Source organism: Furipterus horrens, unplaced genomic scaffold (assembly GCF_987537825.1).
Source record: "Furipterus horrens unplaced genomic scaffold, mFurHor1.1.pri manual_scaffold_7, whole genome shotgun sequence".
In the NCBI taxonomy this organism is placed as follows: Eukaryota; Metazoa; Chordata; class Mammalia; order Chiroptera; family Furipteridae; genus Furipterus; species Furipterus horrens.
Window position 1 is genome coordinate 9,121 of NW_028327177.1, and position 26,169 is coordinate 35,289.

The 26,169-nt window shown below is 53.9% G+C and overlaps 1 pseudogene; it reads right to left on the bottom strand.

Moving 5' to 3' along the window:
• Positions 1-460: 460 nt before the first annotated feature.
• LOC150003845 (18S ribosomal RNA) lies at positions 461-2,220 on the bottom strand (annotated as a pseudogene).
• Between the last annotated feature and the right edge of the window lie 23,949 nt (positions 2,221-26,169).

Genomic DNA, 26,169 nt, shown 5'->3' on the forward strand with positions numbered 1-26,169 from the left:
CCTATTGCCGCGCTGGCAGGCGAGGGGCTGCGGTGGGAAGCGGGATTGTGAGCAGGGAGACACGGTCGGGGGAAGGGGAGGGGCCGGCACAGCCGGCAGGGGGGCGATGACGCCGGGAGAGCCGAAACACGGAACGGGAGCCGCACGCCCACTGTAGCGCCGGGAGCGGCGGGTCGAGGTTGGACGAGACGCGGCGGGACGGGCGGACACACAGGCGGGCGGGCAATAGGGGTGCGACCGGCCGGGACGCCCTGAGGCACGCACGGCCCTCCCCGAGCACCCCGTTCTCCTCCCCTGCGCCTACACTCCCCTTCTGCTCGCTCTCTCTCCGAGACTCTCGCGGGCCGCCAACGGCGGCCGGCCCGCACACGCACGTGGCCAAAAACCCACGTCCACGCGGGGAACAAAGCCCACGAGAGGGAGGAACTGACTCCTCCGCTCTCTGTCTCGCTTTCCACGTCCATGATCCTTCCGCAGCTCCACCTACGGAAACCTTGTAACGACTTTTACTTCCTCTAGACAGTCAAGTTCGGCACTCTTCTCACCGCTCCGCCGAGGCCGTGGGTCAACCTCAGCGGGGCCGGTCCGAGAGCCTCACTAAACCATCCGATCGGTAGTAGCGACGGGCGCTGTGCACAAAGGCCAGGGACTTAATCAACGCAAGCTTATGACACGCACTTACTGACAACTCCTCCTCCGTGGGGAATAATTGCAATCCCCGATCCCCATCACGAATGGGCTTCAACGGGTTACCCGCACCTGCTGGCGGAGGGTAGGCACATGCTGAGCCAGTCAGTGTAGCGAGCGTGCAGCCCCACACATCTAAGGGCGTCACAGACCTGTTATTGCTCAATCTCCGGTGGCTGAATGCCACTTGTCCCTCCAAGAAGTTGGGGGACGCCGACCGCTCGGGGTCGCATAACTTATTAGCACGCCAGAGTCTCGTTCGTTATCGGAATTAACCGGACAGATCGCTCCACGAACTTAGAACGGGCATGCACCACCACCCACGGAATCGAGAAACAGCTATCGATCTCTCGATCCTGTCTGTGTCCGGGCCGGGTGAGGTTTCCCGTGTTGACTCAAATTAAGCCGCAGGCTCCACTCCTGGTGATGCCCTTCCGTCAACTCCTTTAAGTTTCAGCTTTGCAACCATACTCCCACCGGAACCCAAAGACTTTGGTTTCCCGGAAACTCCCCGGCGGGTCATGGGAATCACGCCGCCGCATCGGCGGTTGGCATCGTTTCTGGTCGTAAATACGACGGTATCTGACCGTCTTCGAACCTCCGACTTTAGTTCTGGATTAATGAAAACATTCTTGGCAAATGCTTTCGCTCTGGTCCGTCTTGCGTCGGTCCAAGAATTTCACCTCTAGCGGCGCAATACGAATGCCCCCGGCCGTCCCTCTTAATCATGGCCTCAGTTCCGAAAACCAACAAAATAGAACCGCGGTCCTATTCCATTATTCCTAGCTGCGGTATCCAGGCGGCTCAGGCCTGCTTTGAACACTCTAACTTTTTCAAAGTAAACGCTTCGGGCCCCAAGAGCCACTCAGCTAAGAGCATCGAGGGAGCGCCGAGAGGCGACGGGCGGTGGCTCGCCTCGCGGCGGACCGCCCGCCCGCTCCCAAAATCCAACTATGAGCTTTTTAACTCCAGCAACTTTAATATACGCAATTTGTACCTGGAATTACCGGGGCTGCTGGCAACCAGACTTGCCCTCCAATGGATCCTCGTTAAAGGATTTAAAGTGAACTCATTTCATTACAGGGCCTCGAAACAGTCCTGTATTGTTATTTTTCGTCACTACCTCCCCAGGTCGGGAGTGGGTAATTTGCGTGCTTGCTGCCTTCCTTGGATGTGGTAGCCGTTTCGAAGGCTCCCTCTGCGTAATCGAACCGTAATTCCACGTCACCCGTGCTCACCATGGTAGACACGGCGACTACCACCAAAAGTTGATAGGGCAGATGTTTGAATGCGTCGTGGGAAGCCAGGCGGACAGCGGACGCCTCAGCCACCCCCTGGGGGGTCAACGCCCGTCGGCATGTATTAGCTCGAGAATGGCCACAGTTCTCCACGTAGGAGACGAGCGAGCAACCAGAGGAACCATGACTGATTTAATGAGCCATTCGCAGTTTCACTGTACCGGCCGTGCGTACTGACACACGCATGGCTTAATCTCTGGGACAAGCACACGCTACTGGCAGGATCAACCAGGTAGCGGCGGACATGAGCGAGCGAGAGCGACAGCGCCGAGGCGGGAAGCCAGGCGGACGGCGGACGCCTCAGCTGCCCCCTGGGGCGGTCAACGCCCGTTGGCATCTATTAGCCCGAAAATGGCCACAGTTCTCCACGCAGGAGACGAGCGAGCGACCAGAGGACCCATGACTGATTTAATGAGCCATTCGCAGTTTCACTGTACCGGCCGTGCATACTGACACACGCATGGCTTAATCTCTGAGACAAGCATATGCTACTGGCAGGATCAACCAGGTAGAGGCGGAGGTGAGCGAGCGAGAGCGACAACGCCGAGGCGGGAAGCCACGCAGACGTTGGACGTCTCTCCCTGCCCATTGGAGGGGCCAGCGCCCATCGGCATGTATTCGCTCGAGAATGGCCAAAGTTCTCCACGGAGGAGACGAGCGAGCGACCAGAAGAGCCATGACTGATTTAATGAGCCATTCGCAGTTTCACTGTACCGGCCGTGCGTACTGACACACGCATGGCTTAATCTCTGGGACAAGCATATGCTACTGGCATGATCAACCAGATAGTGGCGCAGGTGAGTGAGCGAGAGCAACAGCACCGAGGCGGGAAGCCAGGCGGACGGAGGACGCCTCTCCCCGCCCACTGGAGGGGCAAGCGCCCGTCGGCATGTATTCGCTCGAGAATGGCCAAAGTTCTCCACGCAGGAGACGAGCGAGCGACCACAGGAACCATCACTGATTTAATGAGCCATTCGCAGTTTCACTGTACCTGCCGTGCGTACTCACACACGCATGGCTTAATCTCTGAGACAAGCATATGCTACTGGCAGGATCAACCAGGTGGAGGCGGAGGTGAGCGATCGAGAGCGACAACGCCGAGGCGGGAAGCCAGGCAGACGTAGGATGCCTCTCCCCGCCCATTGGAGGGGCCAGCGCCCGTCGGCATGTATTTGCTCGAGAATGGCCAAAGTTCTCCACGTAGGAGACGAGCGAGCGACCAGAGGACCCATGACTGATTTAATGAGCCATTCACAGTTTCACTGTACCGGCCGTGTGTACTGACACACGCATGGCTTAATCTCTGACACAGGCATATGGTACTGGCAGGATCAACCAGGTGGAGGCGGAGGTGAACGAGCAAGAGCGACATCGCCGAGGCGGGAAGCCAGGCGGACGGAGGACGCCTCTCCCCGCCCACTGGAGGGGCAAGCGCCCGTCGGCATGTATTCGCTCGAGAATGGCCAAAGTTCTCCACGCAGGAGACGAGCGAGCGACCACAGGAACCACCACTGATTTAATGAGCCATTCGCAGTTTCACTGTACCTGCCGTGCGTACTCACACACGCATGGCTTAATCTCTGAGACAAGCATATGCTACTGGCAGGATCAACCAGGTGGAGGCGGAGGTGAGCGATCGAGAGCGACAACGCCGAGGCGGGAAGCCAGGCAGACGTAGGATGCCTCTCCCCGCCCATTGGAGGGGCCAGCGCCCGTCGGCATGTATTCGCTCGACAATGGCCAAAGTTCTCCACGCAGGAGACGAGCGAGCGACCAGAAGAGCCATGACTGATTTAATGAGCCATTCGCAGTTTCACTGTACCGGCCGTGCGTACTGACACACGCATGGCTTAATCTCTGGGACAAGCATATGCTACCGGCATGATCAACCAGATAGTGGCGCAGGTGAGTCAGCGAGAGCAACAGCGCCGAGGCGGGAAGCCAGGCGGACGGAGGATGCCTCTCCCCGCCCATTGGAGGGGCCAGCGCCCGTCGGCATGTATTCGCTCGACAATGGCCAAAGTTCTCCACGCAGGAGACGAGCGAGCGACCAGAAGAGCCATGACTGATTTAATGAGCCATTCGCAGTTTCACTGTACCGGCCGTGTGTACTGACACACGCATGGCTTAATCTCTGAGACAAGCATATGCTACTGGCAGGGTCAACCAGGTGGAGGCGGAGGTGAGTGAGCGACAGCGACAACCAGCACCCGACGGGGAAGAAGGGCGCGGGGGAGGAGGCGGCCTCCAAGGTGGGGGCGGTAGGGGCCTCAGTCATGGACGGGCCACCAGGAAAACGACACGGGTATCCCACCGCCACACCAGCCCGCCAGGGCGACCCCACGGCGCCCGCGACGCCGGCCAGCCCTACGGAGCGCGCACACAGACACGCCACGGCAGCTCTCCTCCTCCCAAACGCGTAAGCCCGGCCCCTGCCCCCGGGGTACCACACGCGACACGCGCCGCGGTGGGGAGGGTGGTTCGTCCACGTCTCCTCCGGACACACAACGGTCAAACCCCCACCCGGGCCGGACCCGGGGGGGGCTCGGCAGCCCAAGGGGGACGCCCCAACCTTCAGGCACACACACCGGCTCCCAACCGTGCCACGCGCGGCGCGACGCCGGCCGCAACTCACGAGCGGATCGCAGCGGAGGCGGGGAAACCGGGCACACCCGGGGACGGGCGGACGCCCGCACGCCCCCCTGCTCAACCCGTGCCACGGGAGAGCCACACGCGCAGAAACCACACATGGGCGGCCCCGCGCCAGAACACCAGCCCGGCCCGGCGGGACCCTCCCCCAACTCGGCGGGGGGAGGCGCGGGTCACAGTAGGCAGGGTAAAAAAGCAGCGTGGGAAGGGGGAGGGCCCGCATTCTCCCCTTCTATGGACCACCACAGACTCGACTCCACGGGCGCACCGCTACAGCGGGGGCAACCCGGCGGGGCGATTCCAGACGGGAACAGGAAAACGACAGCACCGGCTCGGCCTCGGGCACCTGAGGGACAACCCGGAGCGCTCCAGGGGCACCACACAGGGCCGGGCAAGGTGCGTGCGCGTTTCAGCGCAGCGGCTCCCCTCCCCAACGCGGGGAGGGAACGCTCGCGAGACACAGCCACGGGGGCAAGGTGGAGAGGGTCCACCGCGTCAAGGTGACCACGGGGCCCGCCAGCGCCACGAGACGAGAAGGCAGGATCCCCGAAGGTCGGGCCGGGTTCCGCACCCCTTCCCTTCCACACACCGCCACGGGACGGGGAGGAGAGGAGAGGAGCCCGCACGCGGAGCGAGAAGAGCGATCCCATTCGCCATGAATGTCCGTCCCTCGTCCGGCGCGGCTTAGGGCCGGCCCGGGAGAGCGCGACGTCACCACATCGATCTGGCAAGGCAAGAAAGAGAAAGGACCGCCGCGCCCGGGAGGGCAGCGGGCGGGGAGCACGGCCGCTCGGGCGTCAGTCGTTGGACTCTTCCCCCGCGCCGGGAACGAGAGCCGGGCTCAGAATCGCAGCCGAGGAGCCCCAGTAGACCCGCTGACGGCCAGCGTGTCGACACTAATCTCGTGGCACAATCTGCCGCCTCGGGGCAGAACAATAACGGCTCCCGGTCGCGGGGACCCAGCCACGGGTAGCGGGACGCCCCGGAACGGAAGCGCGGCCACAGGCCACCGGGTATCTCCCCATCACCCACAGAGAAGGGGGCGGGGGGGGCAGAAAACGATGCCGGGGCCATCTGGTCGACCCCTCCCCGCCTACCCGCAGGGACCGAGTCCCATGTGACGGGACCGCGGACACGCGTGAGCGTGAGGAGAGGGCCGCCCGCGCCGCTACAAACGCGCTTCCAAATCGGGACTTGGAAAATCATACCGCCGGGATGCCTGCTGGGACCGGGACCGCCGACCCACGCCCACACGCAGGACACGGCTCGCCGCGCTCCCCGACTCGGTAGCGGGAACTCGGGAGAAAACTTCCGAGTGGGCAGAAACCGAGTCCGATGCCCGAGACCCACGCGTGCACGCGTCCCGGCCAACCACGGCCTCCGCGGGCCTCGGCCCACGGCCCTTGCCGGTCACCGCCCTCCCGAGCGGGAACTCGGAAACCTCGGCGGGGAAGTCGCGCCCGCTGACCGGGACCCACGCGGGAACGCGCCCGGGGGCACGGAAGACCACGGCCACCGCCCCCCTCACGTTTCCGGATCGGATCGGGACTTAGAAGAAAAACGCCTCTGAGGCGCCGCCGGCCCGCGGGCCGGCCCCAGGAGCGAACGCGGCCGGGCCCACGGGGCCCCGGCAGGCCGCCCCACGCCACGCCACCCGAGTCGGTTGCCACCTCCGGAGCGGTCGGCGCGCCGCCAACCTCTCCCGTTCCCCCGCGGCGGCCGGCCGGCAACGGTCCGGTCGCTCGGCACCCCTCCTCCACCCCCGGAGGGCGGGGAGGGGGGGCGAGGAGCCGGGCAGCGCCGGCGAGTGCTGGCCGACCCGTGCCGGCGGCCTCACACGGCGCCGCCCGCTACGCCCTCAATAGTCCTGCAGGTCCAATCTCCGGCCCGTGGGCCGCGCGGCAACGCCCAGCCGCCAACGGCATGATTTCGCCGCAGGCGCCGGCCCTCCCGAAGTGAACGGCGGATACCGCGGCCGCATTTTCCTCCACCGTGGCTCCGGAGGGAAGAAACGTTATCAAAGCGGCCGCCAGCTGGAGTCCGACAACCTCCCGCCACGGCAGCGGGACGGATCCCGATGGCGGGCCGGCCACGGTGCCCCGCCGCCCGCCCGCAGGACCGATCTCACCCCGGCACCCCACGTCCTCCTCGGAGCTCCCGGCCGGCACGATGCCACCGCGGCAGCAGAAGGGGGACTCGGAAGGGAAATCTCGGGGCGGCGGCGGCCGGGCGGTGGCGGCCGCCGCGGGCTCCCCGGAGGGCCTAGAACAATCGGGGCGCCCGGCCCAGGGACCTACCGTCAAACAGGACAACCATTTGCGGGACGACGACAGACGGATCTCACTTATCCTTTTCCTCCTCTTCTTCTTTTCTAGTTTTCCTCTGTTTTCTTTCTTTTTTTTTCTTTTAAACGTGGCTGGTTATGTCGTTACAGCAGTCAAAATTGTTTTTCCCTTCCCTTCCCTCTGCCCGGTACCCCTCTTCACTTCAACAATCCCACCCCCGCCCCACTCCGCTCATGTCCACGGGTCTTGCCTGTCAGTTCTTTGGCTTCCCCCTTTCCTAGGTGACCCTTCACTTCCCCCTGTCTGTTTTGTAACAACCAGTTCATCCTCTTCCTCCCTGCTCCCTTTCCGCCTTCTTCCCCCTTCCTCCCCCCAGCCGGCAACCCTTTCGGTGATTCCCCATACCTATGATTCTATCCCCGTTTTGATTTGCCCAGTTGGACTTTCTTTCTATCCTTGAGATTCAGTTCTCGGTAGCTGGGAGTTTGTGGTCATTTTAACCTTCATAGTTTTCTTCTGCTCCCGCCGCTACTTCTTCTTCAAAATGTCCTTTTAACGGGGATGAGAAAGAGGCATCAGCCATCCTCACAGACCTCTCCCCGGGGAATGGAAGAGACAGGACCGCAACAAACGAGTGTAACTCGCAACTTTTGTTGTGATGCGATTCCCAAGAATGTCCACAGAAAGGCACCACTGAGACGCTGTCGGAGGTGTTAGCGCTTAATGGGGCTGCTCGGGAAGCACTGAAGAGTATGTGTCTCAGCTGGGTTCTCAGCTGAGGCAGCGGTAGCCGAGTGGAAGAACTGCTTTTGCAGGAACCCTGAAGACCTGGGTTCGGGTCTTGGTGAGAGCACAAACACCCACGGTAGCCCGTTTTTTGCCTTTTTGGAACACAGCAGAGACGGCCATTTTGTGCCTGTCACCTATCACTTTTCCCAGCCTTCCCACCTCTCCATAAGTCCAGGAAGAGAAGACATCACGACCGAGAGTGAAGCGACGTGCAGATCAGTCCTACTGAAACCAGAGCCAACCAGTGAATGGTAACGGAAGGCAGAGTCACATACTCCCAAAACGCCATGACGGCCGAGAGGAGGAGGATTTAATATCTCTTGAGAATGACGGTGAGGACGAGGTAGTCAAACCGAAAGGAAAACAGAACAGTCCGAACAGTAAGCTGTCAAAGGGTCACACTACTGAAGGGGGAGCTGCGGCACCTAAACAAGTGTCGGTAAAATCAAAAAAGAAGTTATATCCAGACCTATCAGAATATACTGCAAATCATTCTGACGAGCGAGAGGTTGATTGGGATCGCTTGGCAGAAGAGGCAGCCGAATGCCATAACCCTGAAAGGCCGCCTCTCAAAACAAGGCCACCGCCCTATATCTCACCCTCCGCTCACCCTTCTGCACACCCTGTTACTGATCCTCGAGAAGAACTGAGGAATAAAATTGAATATTTAAAAGAACAAATACAATTAGAAAAGGAGCATCAGGAATTAATAAGACAATTAGAGGGGCTAAAAATAGGAAAGCAAAGAAAAGAACTTGAACCCTCTGTAGAGGGCCCCCAAAGCCAGAGGCCCCCAGTCAGAGAAGCTGCCCCCAAACTTCCCCTTCGGTCACGACTAATACCAGGCTTGGAGGAAATAGAGGCATTTCCAGTGTCGGAAACAGTAGACGCCCAGGGACAGGCCTGGCGACACCACACTGGATTTGATTTCAAAGTCGTAAAGGAATTAAAAACTGCAGTAGCTCAATACGGAGCCACGGCTCCTTACACTATGGCCATTTTAGAATCGGTCACAGATCAGTGGCTCACGCCACGTGATTGGCAAACATTGGCTCGAGCGACTCTAGCTGGAGGGGACTATCTCCTATGGAAATCAGAATATGTAGAAATCTGTAAGAATACTGCTAGACGCAATATGCAGGCAAATAATGGGTGGAATTTTGATATGTTAATTAGAGAAGGCAACTATGGAATTAGTGACAATCAAAGAAGCTCCCCACTAAGGGTGATATGAGCTCCTCTCTCACCAACATTAAACAAGGACAAGATGAGCCTTTTGCAGATTTTGTCCATAGACTCGTTACTGCAGCTGGTAGGATTTTTGGTAGCACCGACGCTGGCACAGACTTTGTTAAACAATTAGCTTTCGAAAATGCGAATGCTGCCTGCCGGGCAGCTATTAGGCCATACAAAAAGAAAACTGATTTAAGCGGATATATATGCTTGTGCTTTGACATCAGAGCGGCCTACCAACAAGGCCTCGCTGTGGCTGCAGCGATGCAGGCTTTTACTGTGAAGCAGTTTCTAGCTCAACAAGGGAAGAAAAATTGCTTCAGTTGTGGAGAAACTGGTCATTTTGCAAGAAATTGCAAAGGGAAAAAGGAATCTAATAATAAAACTCCAGCTCCGGGGTTATGTCCTAGATGCAAAAGGGGAAATCATTGGGCAAATGAACGCAAATCTAAAATGGATGACCAGGGCAACAGTTTGCCACCTATACAGGGAAACGGGAACAGGGGGCCAGCCCCAGGCCCCCAAACCCAAACAAATCTATGGGGCAGTAAGCTTTGTTCCATCAACCAGCAATCCGTTTCAAGCCTCCTCAGAGCCACAGCAGGAAGCGCATGATTGGACCTCAGTTCCTCCACCCATACGGTATTAACCCCGGAAATGGGTGTCCAGGCTCTTCCCACGGGAATATTTGTCCCTCTTCCCGAAAATGCCTTTGGTTTAATAATAGGTCACAGTAGTTCCACCATGAATGGTCTGCAGGTCCTCCCAGGAGTCATAGATAATGATTTTGCTGGAGAAATCAAGGTCATGCTTTCCTCCCCTAAACATATTAACACCATTGCTTAAGGCCAAAGATTTGCACGATTACTGCTCCTGCCTTTACTCTCTACTGCTAATACTGCCGTCTCGCAGTACAGAGGCGATCGAGGATTTGGATCCTCTGACGTTTTCTGGGCTAAAATTATTTCAGCACAAAAACCCTCTATGCTACTATGGCTAGACGCCAAGGAGTTCTCTGGCCTAATAGACAGTGGAGCAGATGTTACAATTATAGAAAGAGAAGATTGGCCTGAAGCCTGGCCCTTAGATACCACCATAACGCATTTAAGGGGAATAGGACAAAGTCAGAACCCTGAGAGAAGCTCTAAATTGTTAACTTGGAAAGATCAGGAGGGAAACCAAGGTACCGTTCAACCATATGTTATAGCCGGTCTACCTATAAATCTTTGGGGAAGGGACCTCCTATCTCAAATGGGGCTAATAATAGGGAGTCCCAACACCACTATCACTCCCCAAATGTTAAAAGCAGGATACATACCAGGTCGGGGACTAGGAAAGAATAACACAGGTATAACGGCACCTATAAACACTCCTCCAAAAGATGACAGAGCAGGTTTAGGCCATTTTTCTTAGGGGCCATTGACACTCCTGTGGCCCATGCTGAGAAAATTACTTGGCTCTCTGATGAACCGGTATGGGTCGATCGATGGCCTCTTACTAGTGAAAAATTGTCAGCCGCACAACAGTTGGTACAGGAGCAACTCGAGGCTGGCCGTATTGTCCACAGTAACTCACCATGGAACACCCCTATTTTTGTTATCAGAAAGAAATCAGGCAGATGGCGGTTACTACAAGATCTGAAAGCAGTGAATCGGACTATGGTACTCATGGGAGCCCTACAGCCAGGGCTCCCTTCACCCGTCGCCATACCTTTAGGCTATTTCAAAATAGTCATAGATTTAAAAGACTGTTTTTTCACCATTCCCTTACATCCGGAAGATCAAAAGCGCTTTGCGTTCAGCCTGCCAGAAACAAATTTTAGGACGCCCGTGAAAAGATTTCAGTGGCGTATCATGCCCCAAGGGATGGCAAATAGTCCTACTTTGTGTCAATCTTTTGTAGCCACAGCTCTACAATCTATAAGACACCGCTGGCCTGACATGTATATAATACATTATATGGATGATATATTAATTGCAGGCAAGGCAGGAATACAAGTTTTAAAATACTATGATGAAATGCGCGTTGCTTTACAGAACAATGGCTTAGAAATAGCTCCTGACAAGGTACAACTTACGGACCCGTATAATTATCTAGGCTTTCAACTGAGAGGGTCCCAAGTATCTTCACAAAAACTAGAATTAAGATTAGATAAACTTAAGACACTGAATGACTTCCAAAAACTTCTAGGAGACATTAATTGGTTAATGCCCTATTTGAAAATTAGCAAAGGGGAACTTAAGCCACTATATGATATCCTTCACGGGGACGCTAATCCTACATCATACACAAGGTTGAGCATGCCATTCATTCCCAGACTACTACTTTCATAAATTATGACAAACCTCTAAAATTTATCATATGTAGAACAACACTCTCCCCTACTGCCGTATTTTGGCAAACAGCACCTCCTATGAGGATCCATCTAACGGCCACGCCAAAAAAGGTCATTGAACCATATTATCGATCTGTAGCTGAGCTCATTATAAAAGGCCGTGATCAGGGTAAATGCTATTTTGGCAAGGAGCCAGACATAATCATCCAACCCTATACCCTTGATCAAATTAATTGGCTCATACAAACTACCGATTTTTGGCCCATTTCCCTAGCTTCCTTTAAGGGGACGTTAGATAATCACTATCCTCCAGAGAAACTCATTGAGTTCGCTAACAGGCATGAGTTTGTTTTTCCCTTACGCACGGCATCACAGCCGATAGCAAATGCCTTGTTAGTATTCACTGATGGATCGTCCGCTGGCAAAGCAGCTTATACATATCTAGATAAAAAGGTATCATTTATGACCAAAAGCACCTCTGCTCAAATAACACAGCTGCAAGCAGTGCTGGCGGTTTTTTCTGCTTTCCCCGACCGTCCGCTTAACATATATACTGATAGTGCTTACATTGCACATTCTGTACCCTTACTAGAGACGGCTGGCCAAATAAAGAGCACCTCCAATGCTGGAGAACTGTTTAGACAATTACAAAGATTAATCATTCAAAGGTTACATTCATTTTACATAGGACACTTACGTGCTCATTCCGGATTAACGGGTCCCCTAGCTGAAGGAAACCAAAAAGCTGATCTTGCCACCCGAACTCCCCAGGTCTCTCAATTATTTGTGGCCAATAACAACATTCAGGACAAACTCGCTGCTGCACAAAATAGCCATCAACTACATCACCTTAATGCAAAAACATTATGTCTTATGCATCACATCACAAAAGAACAAGCTAGGCAAATAGTAAAGAATTGCCCATCATGTGCTATCCATTTACCAACCCCTCATCTAAGAGCAAATCCTACAGGGCTAATTCCTAACGCTCTATGGCAAATGGATGTTACCCATTTTTCTGACTTTGGCAACCTTAAATACATACATGTCACTATAGATACCTATAGTGGATTCATTTTTGCTTCCCTTCAAACGGGCGAAGCCACCAAACATGTCATTAGCCATATGCTGGCCACCTTTGCAGTATTAGGATGTCCCCAACAACTAAAAACAGATAATGGGCCAGGATACATTAGCTCTAATTTCTCTCAGTTTTGCAAACGTCTCAACATCCAACACATTACAGGTATCCCTTATAATCCACAAGGGCAAGGAATAGTAGAAAGGACAAATCAAACTCTTAAAATTACTTTAAATAAAATAAAAAAGGGGGAATGGTATCCCACAAGGGGGTCACCAAGAAACATCCTCTCCCATGCCCTCTTTATACTCAATTTTTTAAATTTAGATGCTAGTGGCCGGTCTGCAGCCACTCGCTTTTGGGAAACCGAAACTGAAAAGCAATTCGCTTCGGTCTTGTGGAAAGATCCACTAACTAATTCCTGGCATGGCCCGGACACAGTACTCATCTGGGGCCGAGAATCAGTGTGCATCTACTCTAAAGACATGAAGTCTGCCAGATGGTTACCGGAACGTCTGGTTAAACAAATAAATAACAAGCCTGACACAATAAATAACTGCATAACTAAACCCAGGGACAAGGATTTGCCCTGAGGAAAATTTCCCTATTTTCTATTTCAGGACATGTTCAAGAAGAACGTAATCCTGCTGCTCGGGGTGCTACTGCATTTTTGCCCGGACATAGAAGGTGGCCTTGGGGGGCTGCAACATGAAGAACCCTACCTTGCATTATTCGGGCCCCCCTGCAGCTGTTGGGGAGGTATTGCCACCAATTACGCCACACCCAGTCACTATACCAAAATTGTAGATTGTGGCACCAAAAAGGCCTTTCTCATATATAACATGACCTTTGCAGGGGTCTCTGAACAGAGGTGGTATTGTGTAAATAAGCCTCCTGTCATACCCACTACCAATGGCAAACCAGGAGCATGTCCCAAGGAATGCACCACCATCTATAATCGGATGCATTCTACCTGTTATGAGTCAGTACAGGAATGTACCTCCTCTAATGTCATTTATTTTACTGCCATACTACAGAAAGTGCAAAATGCTATTGACCGAGGAGATTGGGGGTCCAACCCTTCACCAATTGGGTCTACTAAGTATCTGCAGGCCTCTTGCCAAGGCACTGTTGGAAAGCCAGTATGCTGGCATAAGAAGGCCCCTGTACATGTTTCTGGTGGTGGTGGTCCTCAAGATAGAATAAGAGAAATTAAAGTGCAAAAACAAATAGAGCATCTCATAACAAGCCTGTATCCAAAAATCAATTACCACCCTCTGGCGTTACCTAAACCACGGGGAATAGATCTAGATACCCAGACCACTGATATCTTGACGGCCACCCACCGAGCCCTTATCATCTCCAACCCCCAACTAGCTGCAGACTGCTGGCTATGCGTGACTTTAGGCACGCCTATGCCCTTAGCCATTCCTGCTAATATCGCCTCCTTTAATGAGTCTCATCAAAATTGTAGCCCCAGCTTGCCCTTAGAGTACAACCCATGTATTTTCCTGCTTCCCTCTGCCTCCAAGGTAAGTCTCAGAATAATAGCTTTGACATTCATGTTGGATTGGTTGAATTTGCTAACTGTAGTAGCATAGTGAACCATAGCAGCTCCCTCTGCCCAGGCAAAGGGCAGGTGTTTGTTTGTGGGGAAAACTTGGCATTTTCATCCTTGCCCAAAAATTGGACAGGAATATGCGTCCTAGCTACCTTATTGCCAGACATAGATATAGTTTCCGGAGATGACCCTGTTCCCATTCCCAGTTTTGACTACATTGCAGGACGCCACAAAAGAGCCGTATCTTTCATCCCCCTATTAGTAGGGTTAGGCGTTTCAGGGGCATTGGCCACAGGGACAACGGGGTTAGGAATTGCAGTTCACTCCTACACAAAGCTCTCTAATCAGCTAATTGACGATGTTCAAGCTTTGTCCAGCACCATTAATGACATCCAAGGTCAATTAGACTCCCTAGCTGAAGTAGTTCTCCAAAATAGGCGAGGACTAGACCTACTTACAGCAGAACAGGGAGGAATATGCTTGGCTTTGCAGGAACGTTGCTGCTTCTACGCCAACAAATCAGGCATAGTCTGAGACAAAATAAAGAAGCTACAGGAAGACCTATTGAGAAGAAGAAAAGAACTCTTCGAAAATCCCCTGTGGAGCGGACTTAATGGAGTCCTTCCTTATCTCCTTCCACTGTTAGGACCTCTCATAGCGCTACTCCTGCTTCTATCCTTAGGACCTTTCCTTTTCAATAAGGTGATGGCCTTTATCAAGCAACAAATAGATGCCATAAAAATGCAGCCAATACAGGTCCATTATCATAAATTGGAACAGGCTGAGACTGCAACTTACTATGATGCTCATACACGTAACTAATGCCTCGGTGAGCTGGACTGGACAGTCATTGACGGGCAACTGGAGACCACATGCCTTGCCAGCCGCCGCCTAAGACAGGTATCTGGCCAAAAAAGGAAGCTGCCCTAGATAACCAATGACGGGTAGGGCAAGGTTAGCTCCGTGTGGCGATCTCCTGACCTAAGACAGGCGCAGTCCCCGCAAGGCTCTCAGCTTAAATAAAATAAAAAAGGGGGACCTGTGGGGAACTAGAAAGTTCCTCGGCTAAAGTCTTGCTGACCGGCATCCTAAAGTTCTGCTTGGCATGGCCTCATTATCCCATAATAGTTGTCTGCTCCTAATTAAGGGCAACTTCCCTCTTTCTCTTCCTGGGAGTAGCTGTCCTTCATTTTAACTCTTATCTGTTACATAACGCCCCAGCTGCGGCTGTGGTCCTCCCTAATGAAAACTTCCTCTTCTCCTGAGCTACAAAAATGCTGTTGTGACTAAGAATAAACGAGACTTGATCAGAGCACTGTCTTGTCTCCATTCTTTGTGCCTCTTGCCCCTTTCTCATCCTCACTCCCCCTCCAGGGTCCTCATTGCTCGACCTGCGGGACGGGTCAGGACAGGAATATGCGTCCTAGCTACCTTATTGTCAGACATAGATATAATTTCTGAAGATGACCTTGTTCCCATTCCCAGTTTTGACTACATTGCAGGTCGCCACAAAAGAGCCGTATCTTTCATCCCCCTACTAGTAGGGTTAGGCGTTTCAGGGGCATTGGCCACAGGGACAACGGGGTTAGAAATTGCAGTTCACTCCTACACAAAGCTCTCTAATCAGCTAATCGATGATGTTCAAGCTTTGTCCAGCACCATTAATGACATCCAAGATCAATTAGACTCCCTAGCTGAAGTAGTTCTCCAAAATAGGCGAGAACTAGACCTACTTACAGCAGAACAGGGAGGAATATGCTTGGCTTTGCAGGAACGTTGCTGCTTCTATGCCAACAAATCGGGCATCGTCCGAGACAAAATAAAGAAGCTGCAGGAAGACCTAGTGAAAAGAAGAAGAGAACTCTTCGAAAATCCCCTGTGGAGCGGAATTAATGGGGCCCTTCCCTATCTCCTCCCACTTTTAGGACCTCTCTTAGGGCTACTCCTGCTGCTATCCTTAGGACCTTTCATTTTCAATAAGATGATGGCCTTTATCAAGCAACAAATAGATGCCATAAAAATGCAGCCAATACAGGTCCATTATCATAAATTAGAACAAGCTGAGACTGCAACTTACCATGATGCTCATACACGTAACTAATGCCTCGGTGAGCTGGACTGGACAGTCATTGACGGGCAACTGGAGACCACACGCCTTGCCAGCCGCCGCCTAAGACAGGTATCTGGCCTAAAAGAAGCTGCCTTAGGTAACCAATGACGGGTAAGGTAAGGCTGGCTCCGTGTGGCGATCTCCCGACCTAAGACAGGCGCAGTCCCCGCGAGGCTCTCAGCTTACATAAAATAAAAAAGGGGGACCTGTGGGAAACTAAAAAGTTTCTCAGCTGAAGTCTTACTAACTGGCATCCTAAAGTTCTGCTTGGCATGGCCTCACCATCCCATAATAGTTGTTTACTCCTTACTAGGGCAACAACCCTCTCTCTGTTCCTGGGATTGTTGTCCTGTAGTTTAACTCATATCTACCAGATAACGCCCAAGCTGCAGCTGCGTTCCCACCGAATGAGAAATTCCTCTTCTCCTGAACTATAAGAATACTGTTTTGACTAAGAATAAAGGAGACTTGATCAGAGCACTGTCTTGTCTCCTCTCCTTGTGTCTCTTGTCCCTTCTTTATCCTCACTCCCCCTCTAGGGTCCTCGTTGCTTGACCTGCGGGACGGGTCAACGGAGAAACAACTTTCAAGAAAAGTGACAGTTAGGTAGTCCAAAGCAGTCAGTAGACGAGACGGGGACATAGGACAGAGTGCAGGAACTGAATTTGTAAGGCTCCATCATAGGAGTGACGAACCTCAACAGTCATGAGATAAAAATAGGAAGCGAAACTAATAAGAAACAAAAGGGATGAGGAAATGCTGAGAAAGCTCTGTGCGGAGCGCGCTCATATACTCTACGAGTAACTTTTACAGAAATGTAGCAGTCAGGGTGTTCCTTGCTCCCACTTAGTCGCTAGCCCCCGGGACTCCATCCTCTCTGACCCATAAGCTACATGCTGCACACATAGTCACTGAGGCCAGACCTTCAGAGGACCAGATCCAGCAGCAACGGCACACAATCCGGCAAGACCTAGCAGATCCATGATCCCGGCCAAGCATGGCACTCTTCCCTTTGTCAGTTCAGCTGTCACCGTCCCTGACGGGAAACGGTCCATGAGAGGCCTGGAAGTCCTGTGTAATGCGGCAGAGCAACACAGCTCGTCCCAGAGCTCCGGGAAAGGCATGGAGAGCAGTGGCAAAATGTTATCAAGGGAACATGGGACAGAAATGCAGGTTTTCTCATTGGCTGCTTGGAAAACCAAGGAATGAAGCAAACCACTGCAGCAACAAGGAAACTCACAGTGAGAAGCCGCAGAGGGAAGTGCCTGAGAAAGGAATTGACTGAGGTGGCGAGAGAAAGATGCACGGACCACCCTGGACGTTATGTCTCAACAGAGCCAGCGGGCAGCAGTGGAACAAAAGGGTATCTGCCTGGGTTCCCGTCGGGGGAACAGACGAGGACAACGGAAGAGATGCCGTGCAGGGGATCCTGAGAAGCGGCCACGGGAAAACGCGCATCTCCCTGGAGGTGTCCGGACACACATCTCTGCATAACTAGAGGCTACCTGATGCTGTCAAGTCAGAAACGAGAGCAGCAGTCACGGGGGGCACCCACAGCAATGTACAGAAGGAGTGAAACCTTCCAGACACACAGGGAGGAGGCAGAAGCAGAGTCAAAGGAGTGACGGTGACAACGGGCGATGGTGATTCAACCCGTATCATCAGAGCCGGAACACACAGGTCCTGTGAAGAGCAACAACGATAGGATGGGGACCTTCACGGCACACATCGAGGAAAAGGAGGTTGAAAAGACGGTCCTGCGAGGTTCCTCGTGGGCCCTTGGGAAACAGACAGGAAAGTCCGGGTAAGAACCTGCAGGAGGTGGCAGGACACACCACTGGAAATGGAAGGAGGGAAGAAGCAGCCCAGACAACCGGCTTCCTGCCTCACGCATAGCCAGTGACGTGCAGTACCCAGAAATGTCCGCGGGGCGGCAGCAAGGACGCACCCTGGGAGATCATGCTTAGCAGGAAACGTAGCTGAAAGTCTATCAAGACCAAGCCCTGAACCTCCCTTGACAAAATAAATACAATGCAGCTCATGGGATAGCATTACGGTATGTAGTCTGAGACACTTCAGCTCACATCCCTTCGGAGGGAGAGCACACGGCTTGTGCAGCATAAATGCGGTTCCTGGGTTGCAGGACAGGCAACTGTACACACAGAGTGGGAACATACCGGGCACCTGTTGCATCTCCTGTCTACAAAAGTGAAACCATGCCCTCTCTGGAGAGCTAGGCGGACTGAACCGGCGGTCAAAGCACTTAGAAAACAGAAATCGGTCGATAACAACAAGAAACTTTTAGAATCACAACATCCATCGCTAAGTACCCAACCGAAACGAGCATTCTCTACACCCACTGTTCAGAAAGGGTCCACGCACATCGTAGCAGGGAAAGCGGAAATGCTGCCTTTCACGATGTGTTGGCAGCAAGGTTCCTAAGGCCCAGGAGACAGGCAAAGGAAAGGGCTCCCTCCTCCGCAGCCGTGAACAGACACTGGGAAAAGCTTGAGTAAGTATTGCATTATGGAGGGACTGACCAGTGTGTCACCCGGGAAGGGGAAAGGACCACGGGACACCAAGGTCTCCTGTCTATGGCAGAGGCGGAGAACAGTGCCGTGCCCCACTCTGACCCTCAGAGGAGAAGAAACTGCATGTCATTAGCTATCCCCCTGGGAGGGACATTCCTGCTCTGCCACCATGAAAATCAGCCAAGGAAACACAGCCCGAGGAGAGGTTCGCTGCTCACAGGGCTCTCATGGGAGGCACCAAAGGAGCGTGTGCATAACACAGGAGCACGAAAACATGCAGCAACACATGCTGTGAAGCTGGGAGACGTCGGGGTCCGTGCAGCCATTTCACCGGGAAGCACGCTTTAGCCGGCGCAGAGGAATAAGAGAACAGAAGAGGGGGTGAGACAGAAGCACGAATATAGGAAAGGAAAGCAGAACGCTCTCACATCACATCCAGAGAAGTCAAGGGCATTTTCAGAAGCAGTCTCCTAACAATAGACACCATAGGTGAGCAGTGTTCCCGGCTACCTACCCTCAGAAGTAGTCAACGGAGAATGCAAACACAGGACTGGAGACAGTCACACTCAGAAGCCATCCTGTGCTGTTCCCGGAGGAAGAGGGCGAACAGTACCCCCACAGAGAGCTACCAGGCCATCCACAAATATAGTGAGTTCCGAGGATCAAGCGCACACCTGCAGACCGTAGGACCGCAGACTCAGTTCCTGAGGATGCCAGACAGTGAGCCACGGCCACGTGCACACCGGGGAGCAATTCCTAAGAAGCGGGCACAGAAGGATGATCGTGTCCCTACCCCTTCCCCTCCCAGCCCTCACCATAGCCAGCGAGCAAACAGGGACCAGAGAGAAGGAGAGTGGCATATACGAGCATGATCCAGCGCAGCATGCGGAGCGAGATGGAACGCACTGAAATGAATGTCAAAGATGCCAGACACCGAAGCGGCACAGAAAAGGAAGTGATAGCTATGCCAAGCCTGCACGAAGCATGCTCTTCCCTCGTTGGCGGCCCGCGATCCAAAGGAGTCACACCAGCCGGCACCGTAACATTTGGGACGAGAATCCGATCACAGGGGTGACTGCGAACTCCCGTCCCATTGCGGCCTTGAAGAAAACCTTTACGGAAGCAAGGCGACAAACAGGTTGCCGGTCCACAAGCGATCACAATGTTATAGTGAAGAAGGAACAGTAGGTACCCAGCTGTCCTGTCAAGTGCAGGACAGATACAGTACAAAGAAATGTCCGCAAGACGGCAGCAAAGAAGAGACACACGCAGGCAATACTAATCAATCGATACAAGCCAGGTAACCACACAACATGAAGCTACAACCCGTCACAGCAACTGTAAGAGGCAACCCTAACGAGGTAAACAGGAAACCCACACCTGGCAACTAGGCAACGGCAACCAGTTAATCATTAACCAGCTAACTAGCATTCGGCAACAGGTTAACTGGTAACTGGCCACGGGGGCTAACTAGTAAGTGGCAACCAGCGGACCAGCGCATCAACTGGTAATCGGTAATCTGTTGTCTGGTAACCAGTTTAACTAGTAACCGATCGCCGATAACCGGTCACCGTTCATCAGGGACTCGTGAACAGTTATCGGTTGCCGATTGCCGCTAATCGATGGCCGGTCGTCGTTGACCGCTTACCGGTAGTCGGTGATCGGTTACCCGTGATCTGTGATCGGTGACCATTGACCAGGTTAACGGTGGTCGGTTATTGGTCTCCATTAAACTGGTGTCCAGTGACCTGGTAAACTTACCTCGGTAAACCCAAATCGGAAAACAACGACCTAACACCACAGTGCTGAACCGGTAGCAGGGGAATCCAGCAGTAAATGAGCCAGTAACTAGTAACTTGCAAACCTCCTCACCAATAGCTGCTGACCAGGGAAAGAGGACCTGCGTACCAGTAACCAGAAAGAGGGTTCCGGAGCGGTTACCTGAGCATCAATACCAAGTTTGCAGGCGACCACTGCCAGGATCCACGTAGACATGGACTTACCAGCAATGAAAAAAGTTGTCCACATGATGGCAACACAGAGTAACGCAGTGCGCAGTACTTGGCAGCAGCCCTCATGAACACTGAAGAGCTCCCCTGAACCGTACAGCAGGCAGCCGTGCAGGAGTGGCTCATTGGAATAAGTAGCCGCCTGCTAACACGGGAGCCCGGGGTTCGAGTACCAGGCCTGCCTTAAATGCCCCTTTTGCCTCAGGTCAAACAGAAGGAAAAGAATGAAAGGATTGCTGCGGCTGGCATATGTCCCCACCTTTTATCCCCACAGAAGTCATCCAAAACCAGGCACAGCGGTTCACTGCATACTGACAGTGGCAGGCAACATACACAGCACCGAGGGGAAAACTGCAGGCAAGGCAACTTGTAGGCAGAGAAGCGGACAAAAGGACTCTGTAACATCGTGGCACGAGCCAGGGAATAGACACTTCAGACCCCCAATCCCAACGAGTGCGACACCACATCGATGTGACGGGGAAAATTGATCACCATCGGCAGTCTTACGGTGCCACAGTAAATGGTAACAGACACGTGACAAGTTGAGAACCGTAACCTAGGAAGCAGAAACGGGACAACGGGAGACCCTGGCACTGTCAGGTGAACGAGAAACCAGCAGGAGGTATCCCTGAAGCGGTCCGGAGGGAACGGGGTGAACGGCGGCACGAACCCGAAACGGACACCGGCACCCATTAGCGGACAGTCAGGTTGATGTGACGCAGCGGCCTCACGATGCACATTCACTAAGCTGACAACCCTAACCTGCAGACATCATCACTGGGAACAGAATACCCGGTAAGTAATTACAGCGTCAGTTGCAACCGCTGGAAGGGGTGCAGGGCCTCCTAATATACCGGCACGCTGACCACCTCATGGTAACCTGTGAGCCGAAACCCTAGGACCTGGTATGTAACAAGGGATAAGCTGGTATCCATGAGCGGTATGTCAGGAACAGCAGCAGATCAGCAGGTAACAAGTAACACATGAGATTATAACTGAAAACAAGCAGTCTTTGACCCAGTACCTGCAGACGTAATGACAAAGAAATGGCAACCTGCTGATGTGTTACACATACCTAGGTTCCATGTTCTGGTAAACTGTGATCTGAGACAACCTGGCAAGGAGACAGCGCACTGGGTACCTGTAGAGTGACCAAAGTCATGGAAACTGGGAATGACCACCTCAGAACAACAGTACCCGCGACAGGATGACCGTGTACTGATAAGCAGGCAAGCGGGACCGTGAGAGGAAGCGATCGGCATCGCACTTGAAGTGCAGAAGCACCCGGAGGCAGCAACCGGGAGCGACGGAACCCCAACCCGTAACACTCCAGTTATACGAGGAGCCTAAATGATGCCAGTCTCCTGACAGCCTTAGCGAAGCTGTCATTCTACAGGATGCCCACAGCAGGAAAGCGGTCCGTCAGAAATGCAGCCCGAACCTTATCATAGGCTGAGCTTGGGCATGTAACAGAGGTACTTGCAGCTCATCCCAGCCTACAGGAACCACCGGGAACAGACCGGTTTCCCACGCAAAACCGGGCCTGTGTTTCCACAGTTGCACAACAGCTCGCGTTCTTCCTAAGGACCGCCTCACCCTGGAGTGAGAACAGCAGGCATGGATCGCACAACCGTAAAACACTGTCTTGCGGTCCATTCTGATGCGCTCACGGGGAACGGAAGGTGGCAACGGGAGTTTCCTTCTTCAGTCGTGCACATGTGACAGTCTGTCCCGTGACATGCAAGTAGAAATCATAGAATGCAAGGTTCGGCACAGTGAATCATAACTGTCTTGGCGGCAGTACATGTACGGAACCGTGAAAACCGTGTTCAGGCTAGATCACAGAGCACTGTCCCCTCTGGAAACTGACCAGCCTCCTGCACTACTCTCCAAAACGTTCTTACAGTCCCTCAGCATTTCTTCACACTAGCAACAGTGCCGTGGACCCTGCTGGCCCGAGCTCCTTTACCAAGGCAACTTGCATTGTAATGAGGCGACATTCAGAGAAGAGCAGATGGCATGGGGCCACGCACCTACAGGTGTATGGTTTTGTCAGCATTCGGAAACGTCAAGGGTTCCCGGTGGAATTCCCAGGAAGTGGACATTCAAAGCGGACCGCTCCCAAGCACAGTGTATGGCAGAACAGACGGCAACCACGTGAGATAACAGCCAACCTACGAAGAGGATCCCATCCTCAGGGGTTCAGAAAGGAAAGGTGGGCAACGGTCTTAGAGCAGGAAACCGATGGGGCAGGACCCTGCCCTCACAGGCATTGAACAAAGGTAAATTCAATCGCCTGACACAGAAGTGCAACGTTGCCAAGCACGTCGACATGGAACGCGGACAACTCTAGCTCAGCTGAACCAAGTGGAAAACAACATCCAGCAACATAGAATCCTTTCTGTCCAGAGTAGTCACAGGTGAGGAAAGGACAGGCACAGGACAAGAACGGAGCGGAAGTCCTGTGCGCAGAAACGGAAGACAAACGGTAGCGAAGGGGAGGGGACACGGGCGTCAGCCGGCATCACGGGGCTCTCCCCAGGGAAGGAAAGGCACAGGACGGCAGCAGAGCGGCGTTCCTTGCAACCCAAAAATGTCCACAAGACGGCAGCACAGAGGCGCTGTCAGAGGTGCTCGCCCTGAACAGGGTCGTGCTACAGATACTCAAGAGCATGTATTTCAGCTGTGCGCTCAGTTGATGCTGCGGTGGATGAGTGGAGTAAGTGCTTCCCTAGGAACGCTGATGACCTGAGTTTGGGTCTTGGCGAGAGCAGGGACATCTGCACTTGGCCGGGGTGGCCTTTTTTGGAGCACAGGAGAGACGGCCATTGGATGGCCGTCACCTATCACTTTTCCCAGGCTCCCCACATCTCCATGAGTCAAGGAAGAGAAGCCATCGGGACCCAGAGCTGACAGATACACACAGCAATCCCATTCAAAGTGGAGCCAATCCGGTGGTAATAATGCGAGAGAGAGCCACAGGTTGCCAGAATGCCGGGACACAATGACAAGAAGGAACAGTGTCTCCTTCCCATAGAGAGGCAAGGCGCAGGCAATAGAGTGCCCTTGAACCAGAACTATATCGAGCACCCATAGCCAAGGACAGTGGGAGAGCCGAAAGTGCTCCTGGCTGCAACCACAGGGGACACCTACCACATCACCTCCATGAACTGAAGTAGCAGAGACCACAGTGCTCTGAAGGCAGATCCGGACATGGAAGCTGCTGTAAGGGGTATCTCTTTGGAGAACCACACACCAACCACACTGAAGCGCCAGCAGCAGAAACAGACAGGGGCTGGCCCTCATTCCCAGGGCTGGCAGAAGAAGGCAAGCAATCCCCAACAGGAAGCTCCAGGAGAAACACATCCCACTGCAGCTCAGTGGAGTAACTGCCATGACACAGGCCAGAGGGTCAGCGGTAAAGTCCCTGTGGTGGGCCAACATTCTGGACCACCGTCGTATTCCATCTTCATGGGCCGACATCCTTGCAGTCACACGGTGGATCTAACAACAGTGGCGGCTCTAGAATCTTCCCCCAGAAGATTCATGACATGCACAGGAAGACAACACAAGGCACAGTCTGTTCTTGCACTAACAGAGCGCTGTCAAGGAAGGGAAGGCAAAGTCCACGGCAGGAACACGTTAGCCTGGAGAGCACACGTGCACGGATCACCGAATAGGCCTCCTTTCATCATCATAGGACAGAGGAACACACGTGGAAGGGTGCCACAGTGTTTGTTCCCGCAACAAGGACAGACACAAACGGTCAGGAAGTACAGCAGTGCCAAGGGGAGATGGAACACACACGGGGCAGTCATGCTCAGCGACAGCAGACAGAAAGCAGAGCACGGGGACCCTGAAACCGGGAGTACTGGGACCTCGATTGCCCAGATAAGAAAGCTGCACACACCACCAACCCTCCGTGAACAATGCCAGCAATGAAAGAGAACAAGGAAATCAGACCCAGCACGTTCACCACAAGCACCGGAGACGGTGCGGGGAAGGGCAGAGCAGGCGGTCCTCTTCCCCAGGACCTCTCCAACGCAGTTGCCGGGAACGAAAGCAACAGACACCGCGTCTCATCACAGAGTCACCGAAAGGAAAACAGGGCACAGCAAGCAGTTCTGCCTATTCACCTGCAAAGGCCTGCAGTTCATGGACGTGTCCACAAGACGGCAGCACCGAGACAGCCCAGCGATTCAGTCCAGGTGAAAGCACGCTCCATGCAGCACGGTCAAGTATCTGTGGAAGCAAGCGAAGCAGCTCAGGTGAGAATGGGCAAATGGATTGAGCGCCTGCCTTGCATACAGAAGGGCAGGGGTTCGAATCACAGCGTCGCTGATCGCAACATTTTTACACAGACATCATTTTCTGGGTTGCGAAAGAGGAAACCCATCAGCAGAAACCCAGCGGCAGAGGAAACAGCTCTCAGCCCCACACCGGGGCTCCGCAGGTGCTCAGTAGGGCGCCGCCGAGGGGGTGCGGGCCGAGCGGGAGCCCAGTATCCGAACGGGAAAGGACCGACGAGGCTCAGAGGGGAGCATCCTGGGAGGCTTGTGGCGGACACTTTCTCGGGACGGCAGGGGGCCTCCCGGGTGCCCAGGCACAATCACCACCCACCTCAGCTCGTGTCCCTCTCCCCGCTGCTGCCTAGGCACCCGATGGCAGACCCGCTTCCCCGGGTTCTGACCTTAGTCACGGGAGGAAAGGCTGCGCCCTCTCTACACACTCGCCTCGGGAAGCCACAAGTGCTTTCCGACAAGGGCAATGTCGCTCACCGCTGCCGCGCTCCTTCGCCCCCTCTCGGTGCCTCCTGACCCCCACTGGACAGATAACATCCGCCCGCCGCCACGTTCTGAAAGTTCTGTGACGACCACCGGAACCCCTCCACCCGCCGTCTCTTCACACCTTTGCGCCACCAACTGTCTGGCTGACACCCGAGGAGCCCTACACCGGCCACACCCCCACCACCCACACACACACAGAGGAGTTGGGGCCGGGGGCGGGGGGCGAGTCACAGCCCTGCTCCCGCTGGGCCGCGGAAATAACACAAAAGGGGCGGCTATGGGTGGGAAAGGTGACTGGAATGTCAGAAGACCTAGGGAACAGGGAGTGGGGTGGTTTCTGCCATCGGGATTGCAGGGACTCCGCCTTGACGAGCACCGCGAGGGACAGGAGACCCCGGGGGTAGTGGCAGTACCGCTGCTGCCATGGGGGGGCTCTGCCCCAGGGATGGTGGAAAGGTGCTGAGGGCCATGATGGCTTCCAGAAGGGTGCTCCTGTGCCCACAGCAAGGGGGGGGGCACTCCCTCACCCATAGGATAGGACACACCTACAGCCAGGCAGGGGTGGGGACACACAGACACGCAGAGACACACATACACCCACCGTTCACAGGACAGGATACACATTACCCAAAAAGCACACAGGACCCTATGAAGCTCACTGTTCCCATGGAAAGGGAAAACTTCCTTTGCACCACAGGAAAAGCCATGAGAAGAAAGCACCTCATTCAATCAGGAAGATGAGTGAAAGGGAAAAAACTCATCTTTGGAGAAGCATCACAGAAGCCAAGGACCGCACTTGGGTAAAGGTGCAGGT